Consider the following 21,598-nt stretch of genomic DNA (forward strand, 5'->3'; position numbering starts at 1 on the left):
AAATTCATCTCCATGTAAATTGTACATTTCAATAACATTACTAAAATGTACAAATTTCAAAGGTATTATATCTTGCATATGCTGTTAATATACAAAAATGGTGTATCTATAATTATAAGTTTATTCTATTAGAAGAAATCAATGAATTGGGTTTCTTGAGACAACGATCTTGTCGTTAAAACATGAAAAAATATTGTTTTAATTGGAAGATAGGAAGTGTGACACAAGACTATCCTTCCAAATAATGAAGCTTTGTCTTCAATATCACCATCAGATGACAGAACACTAATGCCACAAAAAATATTTGAATTGGAATTAAATATTATTCCATGGTTAAAACTTTCAATAGGATGAAGGCTCCATCACTTACTAAAAGGATTAAAAAGGGATTATATCGTCTGAGGGATCCATAACGAATATTATTTTAGGGAGTTGGGTACATACGTCAATGTTATTTTGATGTATTTAGGATTATCTGTTAAAAGATATTATTCTAGAGATTTGAGTGTATTGTCTTGATATCACCCAAGGTGGAAGTTGATGTAAAACCATACAAGAGAACGAAAACCATACAAGAGAACGAACGAAGAATGGAGTGTATGTGTCAATATTATTTTAAATAGTGAAGATTGTAAATTGCATCATTTTTATTATATTTTTTTTTTTTTTTTGAAACAATATTTTATTTACGGGAAGGGATACCAAAACAAGCCAATCTTATCATATATGTACTTTAATACTCCATATACATGTATATTGATAATTATAATATATGTTTATATCATTTATGTATCTTGCTTTTGGGAAGTCTTTGGCTTGTTTCGGTACCCTGTGAATAAAAATATTGTTTAAATATATAAAAAAAGTGCGATTTAACCAAGGCGGTGACAACCATGTTAAGTGTGATTTAACCAAGGCGGTGACGACCAACATAAGTGTGATTTAACCAAGATGTAATCATAGACAAAGCTTAGTTTAGAGGATTATAAGTGTGTGTCACACTTTTTAACCTCAAATTATAATAATATTATTTCATCTTTTCACAACTAGCCCTTTGATCATACCAAAATATTTTTAATTAGTAATGTGTGATGATATTTTTAGTGTGAAAGACAAAGTGGGAAGAATAGTGTAGAAAGTATCTTTTAACCCTTTAGCAGACTTTCTAAAGACGATATATCACGCCCTTTTCAGACGTTTGCCACACGTTATACCTGTTTTAATCAATGCACTGTAATAATATTGTCTAGAGAACACTACATGTATTTCTACAGAATGTTTTTCTACTAAAATAAAATACCTTTAAAGGAATTAATAAGGAATAGTTTTTTGGGGTTTTTTTTCTAACAATATTTATTCAATATTTTACATATTATAAAGATACAATTTTCAATTATGGGATCTGAAAACAAACCAGAGCTTATATAAATCCACTAAGGAATAGTTCATTTCTAAAAATAAGCTTTTGATTTATTTAAAAATAAATTTCATTATCATTACATTTTACGGTAAAACAGCAGTTGATATTACATTTTTATACATGTTCTCTGTAAAGAATAAATGTCTGAAGGTACAAAATCAATCAGAAAGTTTGGTTGATGCAGGTGAAAGTATTGAAACGCAAAAACATGTGATATGAGTGTAGTCATCCGCAAATTTAATATCAGAAACTATTAATCAGCTAATATTCTCAAAATGCCAATGTCACTATATTAATTGGAGTGAAGTCATTGACTCAGTAATACTTTATCTCCTAAAAATTTAGAATATACAAAATGATTCTATATTGCATATCTATTTCTTTATTTTTTAATTAGTTTTCTTTTTTCACAAATAGACAAATAAAATTAACTGCCATTAACTGATAAATCTATATTATTCCAAAATAAGATAATTTAGCATTATTCCAAGGAAATTTGATTTTAAAGAGTGTACAAAATGGACATTAAACAAATTGTAATGAATATCCAATCTTATAAAAAAACAATAAAGAATCTATTGCCCGTACATGTAAAATATGGAGACATATTGGTGAAACAACAATATGAACATCACTGATTGAAGTATATTGACTATATGTCTATTCGACACATTGCTAATATGACCCGGGCACCATACAGTTGTAAAATATACAATAATAAAATCATTTGGTAACATATGACCAACATTGATTGAAGTATATTGACTATAGTCTATTTGACACATTGCTAAATATACAATAACAAAATCATTTGGTGAAACAGCAATATGACCATCACTGATTAAAGTATATTGAATATAGTCTATTCGACACATTGCTAATATGACCCCGGCACCAATTACCATACTGATGTACAATATACAACAATAAAATCATTGGGTGACATATGGCACTATCAGACAGACTAATCATTAAAATCACAATGTCAACAGACATATTCTTTCATACTAAACAAATCTATAGCAAATGGAACTGTTGCAAAATCATATTCAAAAAGAGAGGAGAAAATTTCAACTTCTTCTAGATCTTGTCTCAAGATATCACTACTGTGGAAGTAGATGTTTAACAACCAAAGATGACACATTTCATGGACAAGATACAGACATACTAAAGGCAATGTATAGACAAGGATGTGAATTGAAGTACCCAACATTAGGATTTTTTTTTAAATTTGATACTCAGTTGATGAGCTTAAGGTTTAATAGTCTGTAAAAATAAGAAACAAGGTTCCTTAAATTTCCCAGGCCCTTGCAACCCCCTCCCGACTCAATTCACAACTAAGTTTGAGTTTAATCTTATCTTCGAGCACCTACATGTATCATATAAACCAACACCCGAAGTGTATATTGTTTTAACACACCAATACTAATATGACTCTGTATGACATTGTTTAACATAAACTACATGATAACCATGTGGATTTCATATGACAATCAGTGGTTTATACACATATAGCACAACATTTCAACAAGTATTCTCTTATGCCACTCAAGGATTACATACATGTATAAAGATATGGATTAAATATGTATAAACCAATCAACAGATGACACATGGCACTAACAGGGATTATAGGTTTACATATACACATGGCACTAACAGGTATTATAGGGTTAAATATACTAAATAGGGTTTAACGTTCTACTGTTCAGCATCGACTGGACTAATGAAGATGGTAACCAGTAAACAATATAAGTTATACAATGTCCTGTACTATAGGTTTCAATATACAAATGGGGTTTAACATCCTACTGTTCTGCACCGACTGGGCTAATGAAATAAACAATAAATAATGTATATCTAGTTGTATTTTTATTACTTATATGTAATATACAATGTATATGGTTCTACTTTCAATTTATGACATCCTAATTACACCTTTAATTATCTGGCTATACATATGGGGTTTAACATCCTATTGTTCTGCACCGACTGGGCTAATGAAATATACAATAAATAATGTATATCTGGTTGTATTGTTATAACTTATATGGATCTACTTTCAATTTATGATATAATAATGACATCATTAATTATCTAGCTATATACATATACAAAATATTTAATCCAATCTGTAGATGAAATGGGGATTAATGTCAATTTCAAATTGACAAATGGCAGTAAATGTTTCTTAATGTTATTTGTTAATGGATTAAAGATTTAGTATAGTATGTATTGTCAGGTCCAGATTAAGCTTGATGGGGTACCTGTCTAATATGTCACTGGGTGGGGCTCTTGTGTCAACAGTGAAAAGGGAGGGGAGGTATATTCTGGCCATTGCCAGTCACACTAACACCAATACAATCCATCTGTTAATATGGTAGATAAATAAATTACATATGTATTTATGGTACAAATGTTTTTAAAAACTAATTTGGGGGCTCCTGATGGGATGGGATTCTATATTGATTATATTGTGTACATGTAACTATGCATATGTACATGTATGTAAAGGTAAGTACATTGTAAATACAAAAAATTTTAAGGATTTGAAGAAGGTGTAAATTAAAATGTCTAGAATTTGCAATCAGAAGACAATACACAAGATAATTTATAAGGCTATAGTTCTAATTGCAGTAATTACCTGTGTAAACAAGATATAATGACAATCAATTTACCTGAAATCTACAGGTGTTACATTATAATTACACCTGTCACATTTACCAGGTTCATTTTATCATTCATAAAAAATGTCCATTGTCAAACACAAACTTTGGTGGAAGGCAAACACACATGCTGCCCAACCTGGGGAAAAGCTAAGAGCCAGGCAAAGCGACAAGATTTACCCTTCAATCCAATGAGAAAAAGTTTAGTGGTCTGTATCCTAATCTTACACAGAGTTATGCTCCTTTAGTCTTCAAAAGATCTAGTTTTGAAATTTTTGAGTAAAGATTTGTCAACTAAACCAATATCCCCTTTTAAGTCTTTAAAAATATTTATCAAAATTTAAAAGCTCAACAATATTAACAATCTCTTTTATACTTGTACATAAGCATTCAAAATGGAATCCAACACCATGGCACAGGTTTTCTATTTAAAACATTGTTAATGACAATATCCTTCACCTTCAGTCAGTCTTTAATCTTGATATTCTGAGAGAGAGAAAAAGAGAGAGAGAGGGTTTAAAGTTCATTGGACACTAACTAGGTCATTTCGGAAGGTACAAGCAGGGAATAGAAACCACACCATTTGACACAATGCGAACCTTTTGATGAAATGCATACAAGTTCACCATTCAGCCACCAAAGCCCCCTCTTAAAGGACAAGAAAAAACCCTTTGAGTTCTATCCATATAAAGTGTTGAATGAGGTTGATATGCTGACATTTTTTTAGATTAGTGATGGGATAAGCACAAACTCCTACGAAATTGACAATTCTTTTATTGATCCATATCAAGACGGTCTAACAACTTAAAATCAAACACTTAAAGCAGTTAAATGTACATCTCATATTGTTAAGACTATAAAATCATTAATTAAAAGCAAGCACCTGTGATATTTTAATTAGCCAGCTCACTAATTAAAATAATTAATTGATATACAGGTGCTGGTTTCTCAGAAATTCTAACTATTATGATACACTATAAAATTTGCATGGTTTAAAAGGGCAAAGGTGGAAAAATTGCACAATGCTAAAATATGCACAAATTTCAATTAATTTACATTTAATACATCTTTAAGTTCAAACTATTTGATTTGAAAAGTTTGGAGACTAAACTATCTTTGATTGTGCATGTAAGTAAATTTAATAGTTTGTGTCACTTTCAATGCATTACCATTTCATAATAATATGCTTGCCTTGTATGATGTAGGCCACAGTGCCGCTGTCCGGGCAAAATTTCCCTCATTGGACACTGCATGGAGTATGCCCGTGTTCATTAGCCCAGTTGGAGCAGAACAGTAAGACATTAAACCCCATTTTATTTCATTTCATTTTTAGATAAATGTATAAATTCACGGACTTTATGCGTGTGTGTGTGTGTGTGTTAAATAGCTTTATTTAATGTCCGCTTTCACCGAAGTAGTATCGCAGACAAGTTTTATAAACCTCTATATTTAGCCTTCATTCTGGAATGTTGGAGATTTAATTTTAATGAAGTAGAAATCTAAAAATATTAAGTGAACAAAGCAGTTGAGAAAATACAATGAGCCGACACCCTAATTAGTAGGTAGAGAGTTAATAAGGGTCGTTATTGATATAAATCTTTTCTTAAGTTTTGAAACGAAATGAAATGGGATTTAACGTCCTACTGTTCTGTTCCAACTGGGCTAATGAAGACAGAAGTTTAGAAACAATGAAATCTTCTGGTAAATGATGCATTTAAAGTTGATTCAAACTTTTTAAGTTATTAAAGTAGTGGTGAATTTTATTTTAGCCCCCCTCCCACCCATCCCCTCCCCTAATTAGGTCAAAAGTTAATTACTTGGGTCTTTAATACCATAAATACAGGTAAGTTAAATTCTATTTACTATGTCTAGAGACAATTAAATAAAACCTGTTGACTGACTGAATATGACATCATAACAGTTGATTGAAACAGATTCAAAAGCTTTTAAGTGATAAGTAGTTGTGAATTTTTTTAATTAGCCCACCCTCTAATCAGAAGTTTAATGGTTAATTAGGGTGATTAACCCAGTCAGGTAGATGTTAATTGACGTATTAAAATAAATCCTTTATTTATCTTCATAAAAAAAAACTACTAACGTGAAGTGATGCACACAGCTTCCACTACCACCAATAATTGGATTTAAGGTCACCTCGGTGGAAGCGGACGTAAAATACAACTAACTAACAAATGTTTTCATCCAAATCAAATGTGAGATACACAAAGAGAGAGAGAGAAATGGGGTTTAGCTTCCACTCGACACAGACTAGGTCATTTCGGGACTAACATATGGTTTTAATTTTTTTTCAATATTTCACTTGCGAGTAGGGGTCTTTAGCAGTGGGAGGAAACCGGAGAACCCAGAGAAAACCCATGAGGTTGGACAGGCAACCCTACTCTTTGTCACGTACAACTGGGGATTCAAAACCACGCCAGTTGACTCAATGACAGGCTTATGATACAGCGCGCTAACCATTCAGCCATCCATGCCCCATCCTGAGATACACAAAGAGTGTAAAATTGTTTATATCTTTACAATTACATATTCCTAACATCAATTCTTTAAATGACATCTAGAAACACAATCAAGTATTCATAACAAAACACAACATAAGGTATACACATGTATATGGACAAACTACTTTTCTATTATTTAATATCAACATTTCGTAACACATACAGATTAACTTGAAAACGTGACGTGTATGTGTTACGAAATCTTGTTAATATATAACAGAGAAGTAGTTATAACCATATATTGTACCTTGTGTTGTGTTTTGTTATAAATATTCCTAACCTTTCCGAAACAATTTGAATTTAATTAAAGAAAATTGTGGATTTTATCTCAAATTTTCTTTTTTCTGGAAAATATAAACTATATTGTAGTTGCATATATACATTCAGTGTCTACATTAAAGACTAAACAATTCTTAAAGCAATCTTTACAAAAGCTTAAAGCTGGTACATTCAATTATTTATGAATTTCAGTGACTTACTGAAGATCACTTCGTTTTTTTATTCCTTTTAATTTCTCGAATTCAAAGACAACTACTTCACATAATACACTTTATAATTATTAAAGAAACTTAAAAACTTTATTATACAGAAAACGAATAACTTTCTTTGTGCAATTTAAAGGCTTTTACAGAAGAGTAAAGGGTTATAAACTCATCAACTTTTAAATCTTTTCTTAAAACTCATTTATATTTACAATCTTTTGCGTAAACAATCTGTGTTTTATAGTTTTAGTTTTATAAACAAGAATTTATATTTTAGAATAATGATATCCATTATAGTTTTTATTTATGTATTATTTTATTTGATACGATTTGACATTATTATCGTTATGTGTGTTTAATCCCTGCTACACGTATTAATATAAAATAATACTGTATCAGTTACAATTCATACCTCAACAAATTTTCTCATTCTAGAGAGAGAGATGGGGTTTAACATCCATTCAACACAAACCAGGTCATTTCGGGACTATCATATGGTTCAATTTTATTTCAATAATTTGCTTGTCACGTACAACCGGGGAATCAAAACCACGCCAGCTGACTCAATGACAGACCTTATGATACAACGCGCACACGCTAACCATTCGGCCATCCAACCCCGGCTTTAGCATTCAAATGAAAGACAATAATAGAAAATAATCTGCCTCTATTTAAAATAGGTAAAACGTAGATGACGTAAACAGAATACGCTGAAAATTTAAGTCAAATTGCTCCACTCTAAACTGAGCTATTAGCTTTTGAATTTTAGGCTAGCCTTGATCATCATTACTAAAGTCAGTACAATAAAAAAACAAGTCTCGATTATCCATTTTTACGTTTTATTATTTTTCAAAAAAATGTATTCCAATCTGCTAAATATCGCAGGCTAGCGATGGCATCGAGAGTTGGTTATGATTTAGCTCTTGCATAATGTATGTTTAACACTCCAGAAATGTTCCCTTCCATGCTTCTGTTTAGTAATGTGGTCCTAATCCGGTTCACATCTGTTATGCATAAAAAGACTAATAATTAAACCTTTTCAATTTTTTTAAAAGAAAGCAGAATATATACTTCTCAACTTTAACAAAATATGCATAGTGTTTTTGAATAAAATTGTCGATTTAGGACATAAAATGTCAGTCAACTAGCTTAGTGTTTGTTCTCAAGCGGAGCTAACTGTAGACAGGCAGCATAAGTTTAGTATGACTACATCTTTCTCAGACTTTCCAACCTCTAGGTTTTCTCCGGGTCCTCCCACTGCTAAAGACCCCTACGCACAAGTGTATTATTGAAATAAAATTGAACCATGTGTTAATCCCGAAATGACCTAGTTTGTGTCGAGTGGACGTTAAACCCCATTTCTCTCTCTTTTCTCAGACTATAGTCTAAATAATTAACTGTTATAAAATATGTTCATACTCTCTGTAATTCTGGAAATAAAATTATGTGAATTTTCTTGATTTAATGCAGAAATTAATGGCAAATTGGAAGTTCACGTCTGTGTGATCAAAAAGCGGTCAACTAATTTCCATGCTTTATGGCTCAGAGTGTAAGCCATGAGACTTTACTGTAATAAAATGTTTTAATTGTTTCTATAACTCCTGAAATAAATTTGTGAGAATTTTATCTAATTTATGCAGAATTAAATGATGGATCAAAGCAAGGAGGTGACAGGAAACAAATAAATCTTTCTTTTTAAAACATTCAATAAAATGCTCAACTTTTTTCATCACTCAAAAACAAAATTAAAAGGGCGTCCATTAAACTAGGGAGGTGAGAAGAGCAAGTGGACCCATTAACACATTAGATAATTACCCAAAACCCCCTAGAGTTAATCCCCCTTGCCCCTCTGTGACCCTTCAGGCAGAACTAAAATCCCTTAGTGTTAGTTAACTAGAGGGTTCCTCACTAGATAAACCAATAACATAAAGACTTTATTTTAAACAAAAGAAAACTTTTTAGTTTTTCACACGTTATTTCCCAATGATGAACTAAAATAATCAGTGATGCATCTCGAAGGGTGATGATTTCAACCCAGGTATCTTTTGGGCATTGTCATTTTTATTCTAAAACAATGAAAAAGTTCATTGTTTAATTTCACAGTGGAAAATTACATGTACAGGTGCAAATTTCAAACACTGACTCGTAGGCATTTTAGGCCTTAAACAACAAGTAATTTTCTACTAATGAACTGAATGAAATCAATGACATGTCTCAGGTGGATACTATCAAACAATAACATGTAGACACAATAAGCTTTTAATTGAAATTCTCATCATTTTTAACAAGTTATTTTCATTAATTAAATCAATTGATCATCTCTAGAGAATACTTTATTATTATTATGCATTTATATAGCACTACTTATATGTATATGCAAAATTAAACATTTATTAACTTCATTTATAATAACACAACTTTATGGATTTACTACTTCTTAGTTTATTACATGCAACGTTTCAATACTCTTACAGGTATCTTTATCAAGCAATGATCAATAATGAATAACAACCTTACATTTATAGTACATCCATGAGTAAAAACAATATAACAATCAAAACATAACATTAATTAAGATTTATAACAACAACTATTTCCCTTTGAATATGACTTCACTATCTCTATTAAATATACAGATTAAATAGGGGACATTTATTAACTTGTAAAAATTCTAAAACTAAAAGATAATTCCTTGTTTTCAACTGATAAACTCAATTGGATACGTTAGGGTGAGAATTTGAAACAATAAATTGTCAGCATTTTATTTTTTTTTTAAAAAACAAAAGATAATTTCATCATTTTTCTCAATAAGACATTTATAAACTAACCTGCAATAATGCATCATCAAGTTAAATAACAATTTTTCTTTTATCAATGATCCTTTGAACGAATTCCAGGCTTTTTTTTAATATTCTCTATTTGTCACAAATTACAATAAAGCTAACATGTATAAATATATATATCAAGCACAACAATTGAAATATAATGTGTTAATTTCTTTTCAAACTTTCAAAAAAAATCGGACTTAATTAAAATTAAACTGAGATCAGATCTTGCATGCACTGTACAGAGATTCTTCCACCCATTGACAGTACTTTCAGTAAGGAGTTAATTCATCACAGTCTTGGATTTTATTTAAAATTAAACTCATCATGAACCATGCAATATCAGTACTAAAGATTACGATCTAAATATGAAAGTGAAAGAGAGAGAAATGGGGTTTAACGTCCACTCCACACAAACTAGGTCATTTTGGGACTAACATATGGTTAAATTTTATTTCAATAATTCGTTTGCGAGTAGGGGTCTTTAGCGGTATGAGGAAACCATATCACTTGGAGAAAACCACGAGGTTGGACAGGCCACCCTACTCCTTGTCACATACAAGCTGGGAATCGAAACCACGCCAGTTGATTCAATGACCGACCTTATGATACAACGTGCATGTGCTAACCATTCGGGTACCCAACCCCTGATAAAATATGAAAATTACAAAGCTGATGGGTACATTCTATAAATAATTTGTTTCTGCGATGCTTCGTTTTTGAGTGAAATTGACTTCTTAACTAAAGGTTGCAAAATAGTTTGTGGTCTGATCCCAGAGAGAAGTTAGAATTGCTCCCCTTTAGTCTCCAGTCAGAAACAAACTATTAACATGTGCAAAATCAATATCAGATTATTTTTTTTTAACATTATTAGAATAATCAATTAATGAATTACAGTTTATGTATTACTAGAAAATTAGTAATTTTTAAGTAATAAATTGCTTTGTATAATAAATGAATTTATTTTTAAATAGAGTAGTCTCCCCTTAATCTCCCAGAGGTACATCTTCTGTCTTCAAGGGGTTTAACATCCATCTACTGGACCCAATCTAAGTCATATCAGGACTAAGACATGGTTCAATTTTATTTAAATATTTCACTTGCATTGGGAGGAAACTGGAAGCCCTGGAGAAAACCTGAGAGGTTGGACAGGCAGCCCTACTCCTTGTCACATACATGTACAAGCAGGGTATAACCATGCCACTTGACTCAATGACAGACCTTATGATCTAATGTGCATGAATTAAACCATTCAGCCACCCAAACCTCCTTGTCTTCAAGGTACATTCAATGAAATGTGTAAAATATCCAGGCAATATTTCACTCATGGCACACTGTATGATATATGGCAGTCTTCATTATCCCAGTTGTTGCAGAAGAGTAGGACGTTAAACCCCATTTTATTACATTTTATATGACATAACGAATGTCCCTGTTACAAAACGTGACTTATTATTATACATGTATTATATTTTGATTATAAATGGATCTGTATGTATTATGAAATGAGCCTTTAGTCATAAAATACATGTATGCATTAAAGATACATTATGTAAGATTTTGATTAAGATTCGAAAATAGATAATATAAAATGAATAATTTGAAAATTTCATTCAAATCACTATTGCAAGCGAAGATATTAGCCTTTGAAGGTTTGACAAGACGTCTAATTAATAATTTAGAAAACATATCAGGTCTATAGAAAGTCCTGCAATAGGCAGATTTAGCTCTTGCATAATGTATGTTTAATAGATTAATACACTGGTTGTATACATTGTAGATGACATAATAATAATTATAATAACTTGTATATGTATTACACTTATAATCTATTGATATGTAATAATAGATATATACCGGTTGTATACATTTTAGATGACAACTCATATATGTATATTACACTTATAATCTATTGAAATGTATAATAGTCCACTGTTTAAACTAAAACCTTACGCACTAAATGATACCAAACTTCCTACAATCTTTGTTACATTGATATTAAAATTTATAAATGCACATTATACTACATTTGTATTCAATAATAATCCATTACGGTAGGTCTTGTGTTGACTGTTCAACAAAAGGGCAGAGTAACCACTCGAGACAAACTAAGTCATTTTGGAACTAAGATATCATACAATTTTATTTCAATAAATGGCTTTTGCGTAGGGGTCTTTAGCAGTGGGAGGAAAACGGAGAACCTGGAGAAAACTCACGAGGTTGGACAGGCAACCCTACTCCTTGTCAGGTACAACCTGGGAATCGAAACCACGCCAGTTGACTCAATGCCAGATCTTATGATACAACACGCACGCGTTAACCATTCGGCCATCAGGATTTCCGACATGGTTTCCCCTTGTCAATAGTGCAGTATGGAGGACCTGACAAGGTCAGCTGTCTAGAGTAGACTGTAGCACCGCTGTCCAGGCAAAGTTTCCCACATAGCACACTGTATGGCGTATGTCCATCTTCATTAGCCGTGTTGGAGCAGAACAGTAGGACGTTAAACCACATTTCATTTCATTTCTTAGTCTTAGGATATTTCTTCAATATGAGTGAGGGGCGTTGGATGGCCGAATGGTTGACACGTGCGCACTGTATCATAAGGCTTGTCATTGAGTCAACTGGCGTGGTTTCAAATCCCCGGTTGTATGTGACAAAGAGTAGGGTCGCCGGTCTAACCTCGTGGGTTTTCTCCGGGTCCTATGGTTTCCTCCCACTGCTAAAGACCCCTACGCGCAAGCGTATTATTGAAAAAAAATTAAACCATATGGTAGTCCCGAAATGACCTAGTTTGTGTCGAGTGGACATTAAACCCCATCTCTCTCTCTCTTTCTCTCTCTCTATCAATATGAGAGAAAATTGAAGTGTAATGTACTGGAATGAAGAGACTATCTGAATAAACCAAAGATTGTCCAGGAATGTATATTGTAAATAGTTTTATTTGTAGAATTGATATTTGTGAGTATAAAGAGAAGATGTTTGTTTGTTTATTTGTCGAGCATCAAGCGTTTTATCGAGTATTTCTGTTGCCTGCAAGATGTTGATCCAACAGAAATATATTAATAGGTTGTGAAGAGTCAACTTAGAAATGTTATTTAGAAAGAGACAGTGACATAGCTTCCCTCCTAACAGAGATTTGGGGTTAAATACCCACAAACAAATATTTTGGGGTCAAATACTCATGAACAGATATCTTCATATTAAATACCCACAAACAGATATTTTAGGGTGAAATACCTACAAAACAGATATTTTGGGGTGAAATACCCACTAACAGATATTTTGGAGTGAAATACCAACTAACAGATATTTTGGGGTGAAATACCTACAAGAAAGATATTTTAGGGTGAAATACCCACAAACAGATATTTTAGGGTGAAATACCTACAAAACAGATATTTTGGGGTGAAATACCCACAAAAAGATATTTTGGGGTGACATACCCACAAACACATATTTTTGGGGTGAAATACCCACAAGGCAGATATTTTGATTGATTAGAGAAGAAATCTGAGATATATTTCAATGAAAACATTATCTCAGTCCTATTACCTATTTGCAACTGTTTAAGTGTCTGGATAGCCATGCCTATACTTACCAAAGTTATAGTGGCATGTGATTGTTCTGATTATCTAGTCTCTCATGCAAATCAACAATGAAATTCCTTAAGCAAGTTACATAACTCATTTATGAATGGCTCAGTTGATAGGTAAGTTATACAGGCTATATCCAGGCCTGGAAATAACAATTTTAATATCCTGACATGTATTAATAATGTCAATAAAAAAGACAAATCAGTGCCGGACAAAATGACAGGCACTAGAGGTTTAGTACCTGACAAAGCCTGAATCTGTGCCTGACATTGTCTGTGACAGGTGCCTTATTTCCAGGCTTGGCTATATCGTCATGTTTTGGCATTTGGTTTACATTCTTAAAGATACATTATGAAAGTGCTAAATCTGTCTATTGCAGGCCTTTAATTCAATGGCTTCAAATGTTATAAACTATTATTTAGACATTTATTACAGGTTACATGACAGGCCTATAATCAAGTCTCTAGACCATCAGATGGCAGAGATTTAAATGGATTAGAATGCCTGCAAGATTTTAAAATTTAACGATACAACATCTTCCAAACTCATTACTTCGCTCAGAATAATGTAATTTGAATGAAATTTTTAATGTATTCATTTTTCATTATCTATTTTTGAATTATTATAGCAGGAACGGTCAGCTCTTTAAACCCACTCATATTTACTGTGTTCTAGGTGTGTGGGGGTCATGGTGGTTAAGTGGGTAAGATGCTGGCTCGCTAGCCTGGAGGTCGGGTGTTCGATCCTTGCATTGGCCCGAGAAAATTCATCCAGATTTTCATGCGTAGTTCCACCTTGCCAGTGATGCAGGATGGGACAAAAAAAACAAGGTCCCGTGTACACATTGGCGTGCACGTAAAAGATCCCTTGACAGTTGGAATTCAGTATAAGAGTAGGCTGTAGTTCTGTTGTCTGGGCAAAATTTCCCTCATAACACACTGTATGGCGTATGCCCGTCTTCATTAGCCCAGTTCGGAGCAGAAGAGTAGGACGTTAAACCCCATTTCATTTCATTTCATTTCACTGTGTCCTGTGGCATCTATATGTACCCCTTTAAGTCAGTTGGTTCTGGCCCAGTTATCACCAACAGAATAAACTCAGATCTTCTCCAGAGAAATACATGACAAGGACATGTAACCCTAATCTTAATGTAAATATAATCACCGGATCAAATGCTTTCAGGTTTATTGTTTTGTGTTTGCGATTGATTTTAAAGAGTTTCAAAAATCTATAACTTAGATGATATTTTTTTTAAAAATTAACAAAAGTAAATACAAAATATTTAATACAAAAAAATAATATTTATTTAATACGAAATGCAGGTCATTATAAATACACTCTGACCTCACCGTAGCTTGCTTCACAATATAGCAATGTGTCTCATAGTTATAGCGTGAAGCCCTTTTATTGATCATGAAATGAACTCCTACATATACTTCACTGCCCCCAAATTGTCATATTCCTGAAGCAATGGCCCGAGAAATCCCTCTCTGGCCATTGCTGGATTAGCTTCCGGTACTTGAGCTTTTGAGGGAGTGTGTCTATTCTTCCCGTTCAATTAAATCTATCTGAAGTACAGCAACATGACAGCCCTTCGTTTAATCTGGGGTCTTCCCTAAAAGTTTGGACAGTGATTTAAGGTATTAAAACGGTGAAAGTGTTGTTCGTCTCTGTGTTGATAGCCTCAGTGGTCACACAATTAGTTTTTCTGCAATATTCTGCTATTCACTGGTTAATTGGGCATAATAAAATTGTGAGTCATGACGTAACATTATGTAAACATATTTGGTCCAATTTGGAGCTTTGTTTAAAGCATAACAATATTGTTATGCAGTTGGCTATTGGTTGTTAATAGGACTATTGACCAGTCATAACAGTCATAATTTGGAACAAGAATTTGCTTTCTTTACAGCAGTGAGTAGTGGGATTAGCTCTAATCAAACGAAACACTGCGAGGAGTATGCCAAATTGTCAAAAAATAAAAATTGATATTACCTGGAACTGCATGAAACTAAGAAAACTTTACACCAAGAGAAAAATATCAAGATTATCATTTTATTTAAATGCCTCAAAATTGTCAGAAAAAAAAAAAATTAATATTAACTGGAACTGCATGAAACTCTTGTTGTTTTACTTTCTCCAAAAACTGATGAATATTTTTATTAGGATGAAATACAGCTTAAAGGCACTAAATCACTAATATTTGGCACCTAGAAATTGACACAAATGGATCACAACACATATAATAATGTAATATGAATTTATATAAACTGATTTACATTCAATCGTTTCTGTTTTTATTATTATTTCATATCATACGCCAAAAGTCTCAATCGAATGGCAATCTCTAGAATCTGGTTATTCCAGTCTACACCGATAGTATTTATTATGCATGCTCTCCAGATAAGAATATGGCATCACCGCTTGACTTGACTAGTGGAATATGTCTAGCCTCCTTTTTTGAGTCCCTTGGTACAAATGGCACTGAAACGCATTATGGTACAAAATGTTTATTTGGTCTTAAATATTGGATATCAGGGGCCTGTTTCACGAAATTTGAACTAAGATAAAATCCAAATTTTAGTAATTTGATTGGATAATATTAGTGCTTAGCCAATCAAAATTGAATTATCTACTAAAATTAGATTTTATCTTTAGTTAAGATTTCAAGAAACAGGTCCCAGTAGCCCATCTTTTCCTGGTAAGATCACAACATCAATGTTGATTTAAATTGACAAATAATTTGTGTTTTCCATGTCAAAGACTTTAGATGATATTGAGTTAGAGACTTACCAGCTTTAAACCATATTTCAGGTGACATATAAAGAATCAATTTATTGAACTGTCAAAAATCAGTCATTCACCTTGATGGCTGACATTTGAACAGAATTCTGAATGTTTTATCCGAATTGTTAACTATGTCAACTGTCCAAAGAATTTTTCATTCATGTCCAACATTTCTATACAATCTGACAGCATTCTTTACAATTCTGTGGGGTGAAAAATCTGATGCTCAAACACGGAGCTGTCCTAAACAGCGATGAAGAATAACAATTCCAGCAGGCAGATCGAAAATCTGATCAAATTGTTTGGCTGTTTGTCACTTAATGTTTGTTGGGGATACAAAAAAAATGATATTTACTATAACAATTAAACTCAGTTGATAAAACTTTAAATACAGTTGAAACTGTTTATTGTAAATATTGGGTTGCAATTACAACAGTGTTTCAACATTGTCTATATTTTTTTATAAACAAAATCTATAGCTAAGGCTACATTCATACTGGTGATCAATCAAAATTTGCATTCCCAGTGACAGGATTTGAATCCATTGGGCATGGAGAAGACAGAGAAACTACACTTAGGCCTAGCATATTCTACATTTTGATACAGGCTCAGAGAATAATTATAGAAATAAAGACATTTTGGCCTCACTCCTCTGTAATCCTATACATGTATGTACCTAAACGATCAGTCCTATTGTCTCAAAGCTTCTGATTTTATCAAATTCCCGAGCAGTTCGCCCCGACCTAACACCAAACTTGATATTGTGTCCATCTAGGACCTCGTCGCTGTTCAAATTCATAGACATGCCCATTATCAATAATTATTGTTTAGAGAGAGAGAGAGAGAGAGGGAATGAATCACAAGTATTCTTTTTATTACATCTTCATATGTAAATAATATTAATTAAATCAACCTGTCTATAATATCATGTATAACGTATTGGATGTTAAATTTGTAATAAACAACAGGAACAACAACAAGTATCCTCTTTTCGTTATCAAGCAGTAGAGAGAGATAGAGAGAGGGAGACAGAGAGAGAGAGATGGGATTTAATGTCCATTCGACACAAACTAGGTCATTTCAGGGCTAACATACATGTATAGTTAAATTTTATTTCAATAATTCGCTAACCCTGGTTAGTGAGCCAGCATCTTACTCACTGAGCCACCGCGACTACCACATAGTTAATAAAACTTTTGTAGTAGAGTTACATAGAGAAACAGAAACTTGTATTTGGATTAAGGAAGCACGACCACATTAAGATCTTTACCCAAACTTTTGGATCAAGATGCTTTTTCCACTCCAAAACAAATTAGTTGAACTATCTGTGTTCAAATACACTCAAAGTATTGGTATTCGAAGTCAACTTCAGGAGCCGAATTCCCACATCTCCATAGATTTGATGTGGAAATGGACAAATCATTGTGTCAGCATCTGTGTATGAATTACATGTACATGTAGTTTATTCAGGAAACACTGATTGTGTAGGAAGTCTGTCTGTCAAAATCTAATTTGTTTTAATTAAATGATGACTTATCGTCAGTGGTATGGTTGGTCAGTCCACGTTTTGATTGTGTGTGATCATCTAGCTTGTACATTGTACCTGACATATTTATACCGTGATGATTGAGACCTGGCCCAAGTATACAAAGCATTCTCAGACTTAAGTTAAGAATTTACTCAACATTCAATCACTGTCTATTAGAAATATCTTTGATCCAGAAACACAGAGCAGCATTTCTGACATTTTTTTTTGTAATTAGAAAGCGATGATGGTGGAAAAAGGAATCACAGCATCACCAAATCAGTTACCAGTAAATATGTTCTGTTTTGGTTTTGTTTTTGATATCTGACCCCAGTTTCACAAAGCATTCTTAGACTTAAGTTAAGAATTTACTCAACTTTCAATCAGTTTATGAGAAATATCTTTGATCCACAAACACAAAACTGTTCACATAGTTTCTTATTGTCGTATTTTATACATTAAAACAACAAAAGTTTTATAAAGGGCTATATTTTAGTTAAAATAGGGCGAACAATTTTGAGTAAATTCTTAAATTAAGTCTGAGAATGCTTTGTAAACTCGGGTCCTGGTTTCAGTAGGTGGGGTGTTCAAAGCAGGGCTCTTGAGATGAAAAAATGTGCTGGGGCGGGACTTTTTTTTACGCCTCCACCCCCCAATACCTCCTTTCCAACACTAGTCATATCTAGATGATTCACTAGCAGATTATGGTAACGCGAAAACTTTTGTACATACAGTACTTATATAAGCTTCAAAGGAACAATACAGAATTCATGCATTGAGTCATCTGGCGTGGTTTTGATTCCCCGGTTGTACTTGAAAAGGAGTTGCCTGTTCAACCTCGTGAGTTTTCTCTGGTTTCCTCCCATTGCTAAAGACCCATACTTGCATGCGAATTAATGAAATAAAATTGAACCATATGTTAGTCCTGAAATGACCTAGTTTATATCGAGTGGAATTTATACCCCATTTCTCTCTCTCTCTCTCTATGTCAATAATATTCCTCAATAATTATGTGTCTTTTTTTATTTTTGATAGAAATTGAAAGCAAAATGTTACTGCTACAATTAGTTCATGACTAATCCTAATTTACCCTCTGTATAAAAAGATATTTTAAAAATTACATCCATAGCTTTATCACTCGTCAATAGGCATAGCCAACTTCCATGTATTATTAGGTCTTGTTGTTTCAGGTGTAACAAATTGCTTAAATTTACATCAAGAAAACATTAAATTAAAATGTCTGTCATTCCTGCGATGATTCACCTGTAAAATTTTAACAGGTGTGAATATGGTCATCATGTCCTCGTTGGGTATTTTAAATGTAAGCATGGCTAAATCTATTTGTTAAGGCCAGCTAAAATTTTGTCAAGGTCGCTGAGATGTACATATGGTTAGGGATGTGATTGTTGATAAGATTTCAAATCCAGATATAAAAAACAAAACAGACAGAGAGTACATTTCCCTTGTAACACGTTTCAGTGATGCCAACATTCTTTTTTCCACCATCATCGCTTTTCTAATTACACAAAAAAAATGTCAGAAATGCTGCTCTAGAATGAAAGTACATTGTGCTACGTGTACGTTTTTTTATCCGTGTACACAGGCCAATTAAATATACAAATCAGACTTATGTCGAGTTTTTAATACGATTGGACAGGTAAATGTCATCCAGTTAATTACAGGTAAGTTGAACCTGTTACAGGTGTAAAAAAAGGTATAACTAATTAATACAAACATCACGTTACTGACCAGGTCATTTTGTCAACTCCTGTTATATCAACATTTAATTTGTCCGTTATTAAATAAACAAAATAAAACCATCTCACCTCACACCTCGTGTCAATATTTATACACTTCATTCTTCCCTACTCTTTGTTCAGCAATTCAATTGAGAATGCAACAGAATTGGGATTTTAAAATGAAATGCAATGATGTTTAATGTTCTACTTTTATGCACTCAATGAAGACGTTTAAAATGACTATCCGAGAATGACAGAGAGAGAGAGAGATTGGGTTTAACATCAACTCAACACAAACTAGGTTATTTCGGGACTAATATATGGTTCAATTTTTTATTTCTATAATTTGCTTGCAAGTAGGGGTCTTTAGCAGTGGGAGGAAACCGGGGGGCCGGGAGAACACCCACGAGGTTGGAAGGCGACCCTACTCCTTGGCACGTACATGTACATGTACAAGCAGAGAATCAAAACCAAGCCACTTGACTCAATGACAGACCTTATGGTTTTATGCGCACGTGTTAAACCAGTAGACCAGTAGACCCCCCCACACACACACACACACACACACACACACACACACAAATGACTATACCTCAATGAAAACATACCACAAAAGTTCAGATAGTAATTGCTTCCAAAAACATCCACGCAGAAGTAACCATTTTATTCACTTAAATATATCTGGCATTTCCCCATTAAACTAATTGTCACTTGACATCAACTGTGTTTTGTTTAAAGTTGAGTTTTAGTTACTGGTCATTTACATAATCACGCTGGTTGGTATAGTCTAGATCACCAAGTCATCTAATAGATGTCAATATCTAATTATTTACATAATCACACTGGTTTGTATAGTCTAGATCACAAGGACATCTAATAGGTGTCAAAAGTGAAAGTAACCTATAATCAAACGTAGAGTATGAAGATGGTGTAGATTATTGGTATCGATTGCTAACCTGGAGATCTGTGTTTGATCCAGATGTTAGCGCACTAAAAATACATCCCCCTTGTCAGTGGTGCTGGATGGAGAGCCTGGCAAAGGACAACAAACATGTATAATCATTTGGATTGGACAAAAACCAAAGTCCTGTGTAGACTACACATTGACGTGCACGTAAAAGAACTCTTGAAATTGGAAATCTTAAAGTGCGGGTGGAAGTGCCACTGTCCACGCAAATTTTCCATCATATCAGACTGTAACTGTAAGACGTATGTCGGTCCACAGCAGTTGGCCATTACCCCATTTCATTTCGATAGTTATTATCTCTTTTCAGTCATCAGTTTCCCTGACTACATGCATAGTCTAGATTGCTAAGTTTCAGTCTGCAGCAAACTGAATTAGTGTTCACTACTATAAGGTGTCTTATTGATCCAGACTATGTCAATCAACCAGTAAATGTGATGATACTTGTCATTGCACGTAGGTATACACATTGTTTATATATATATATATATATCAATATTTATTCAGACTTATAACACTGATCGACTTACTTTATTGACAGTTTATATGGTAGGAAATGAAATGAAATGGGGTTTAACATCCTACTGTTCTTCTCCTATACTGGGCTGATGAAGACGGACATACGCCATACAGTGTGCTATGAGGGAAATTTTGCCCGGGCAGTGACACTATCGCATACTCTTATATCGAATTCCAACTGCCAAGGGATCTTTTATGTGCATTCCAATGTATACATGGGACCTCGATTTTTCATCTCATCCGAAGGCTTAGACAGCTGTCCTTGTCAGGTCCTCTGTTCTGCACCACTGACAAGGGGGAACCACGTTGGAAAATCCAGATGAACTTTTTCGGCTCATATGGTAGCTCTACTAATCTACAACCAATGATGGCTATAACACATGTTTCAATTTTTGTTTTTTCGGAAGGGAGCCACAGTGGCTAAGTGGGTAAGACACTGGCTCGCTAGCCTGGAGGTCGCATGTTCGATCCCTGCATTGGCCAAGAAAGTTTATCAGGATGTGGTTTCCCCTTGTTAGTAGTGCAAGACAGAGGGTCTGATAAGTACAGCTGTCTAGTC

At 33.3% G+C, this 21,598-nt stretch overlaps 1 protein-coding gene across 10 annotated transcripts in view; it reads right to left on the reverse strand.

Annotated features, from left to right (window-relative positions):
* Window positions 1-21,598, reverse strand: part of LOC126812099 (rab11 family-interacting protein 4A) — an 82,362-nt gene that overhangs the window by 24,718 nt on the left and 36,046 nt on the right. The gene's annotated exons all lie outside the window — the stretch shown is intronic.

Source organism: Patella vulgata, chromosome 2 (assembly GCF_932274485.2).
Source record: "Patella vulgata chromosome 2, xgPatVulg1.2, whole genome shotgun sequence".
Lineage (NCBI taxonomy): Eukaryota > Metazoa > Mollusca > Gastropoda > Patellidae > Patella > Patella vulgata.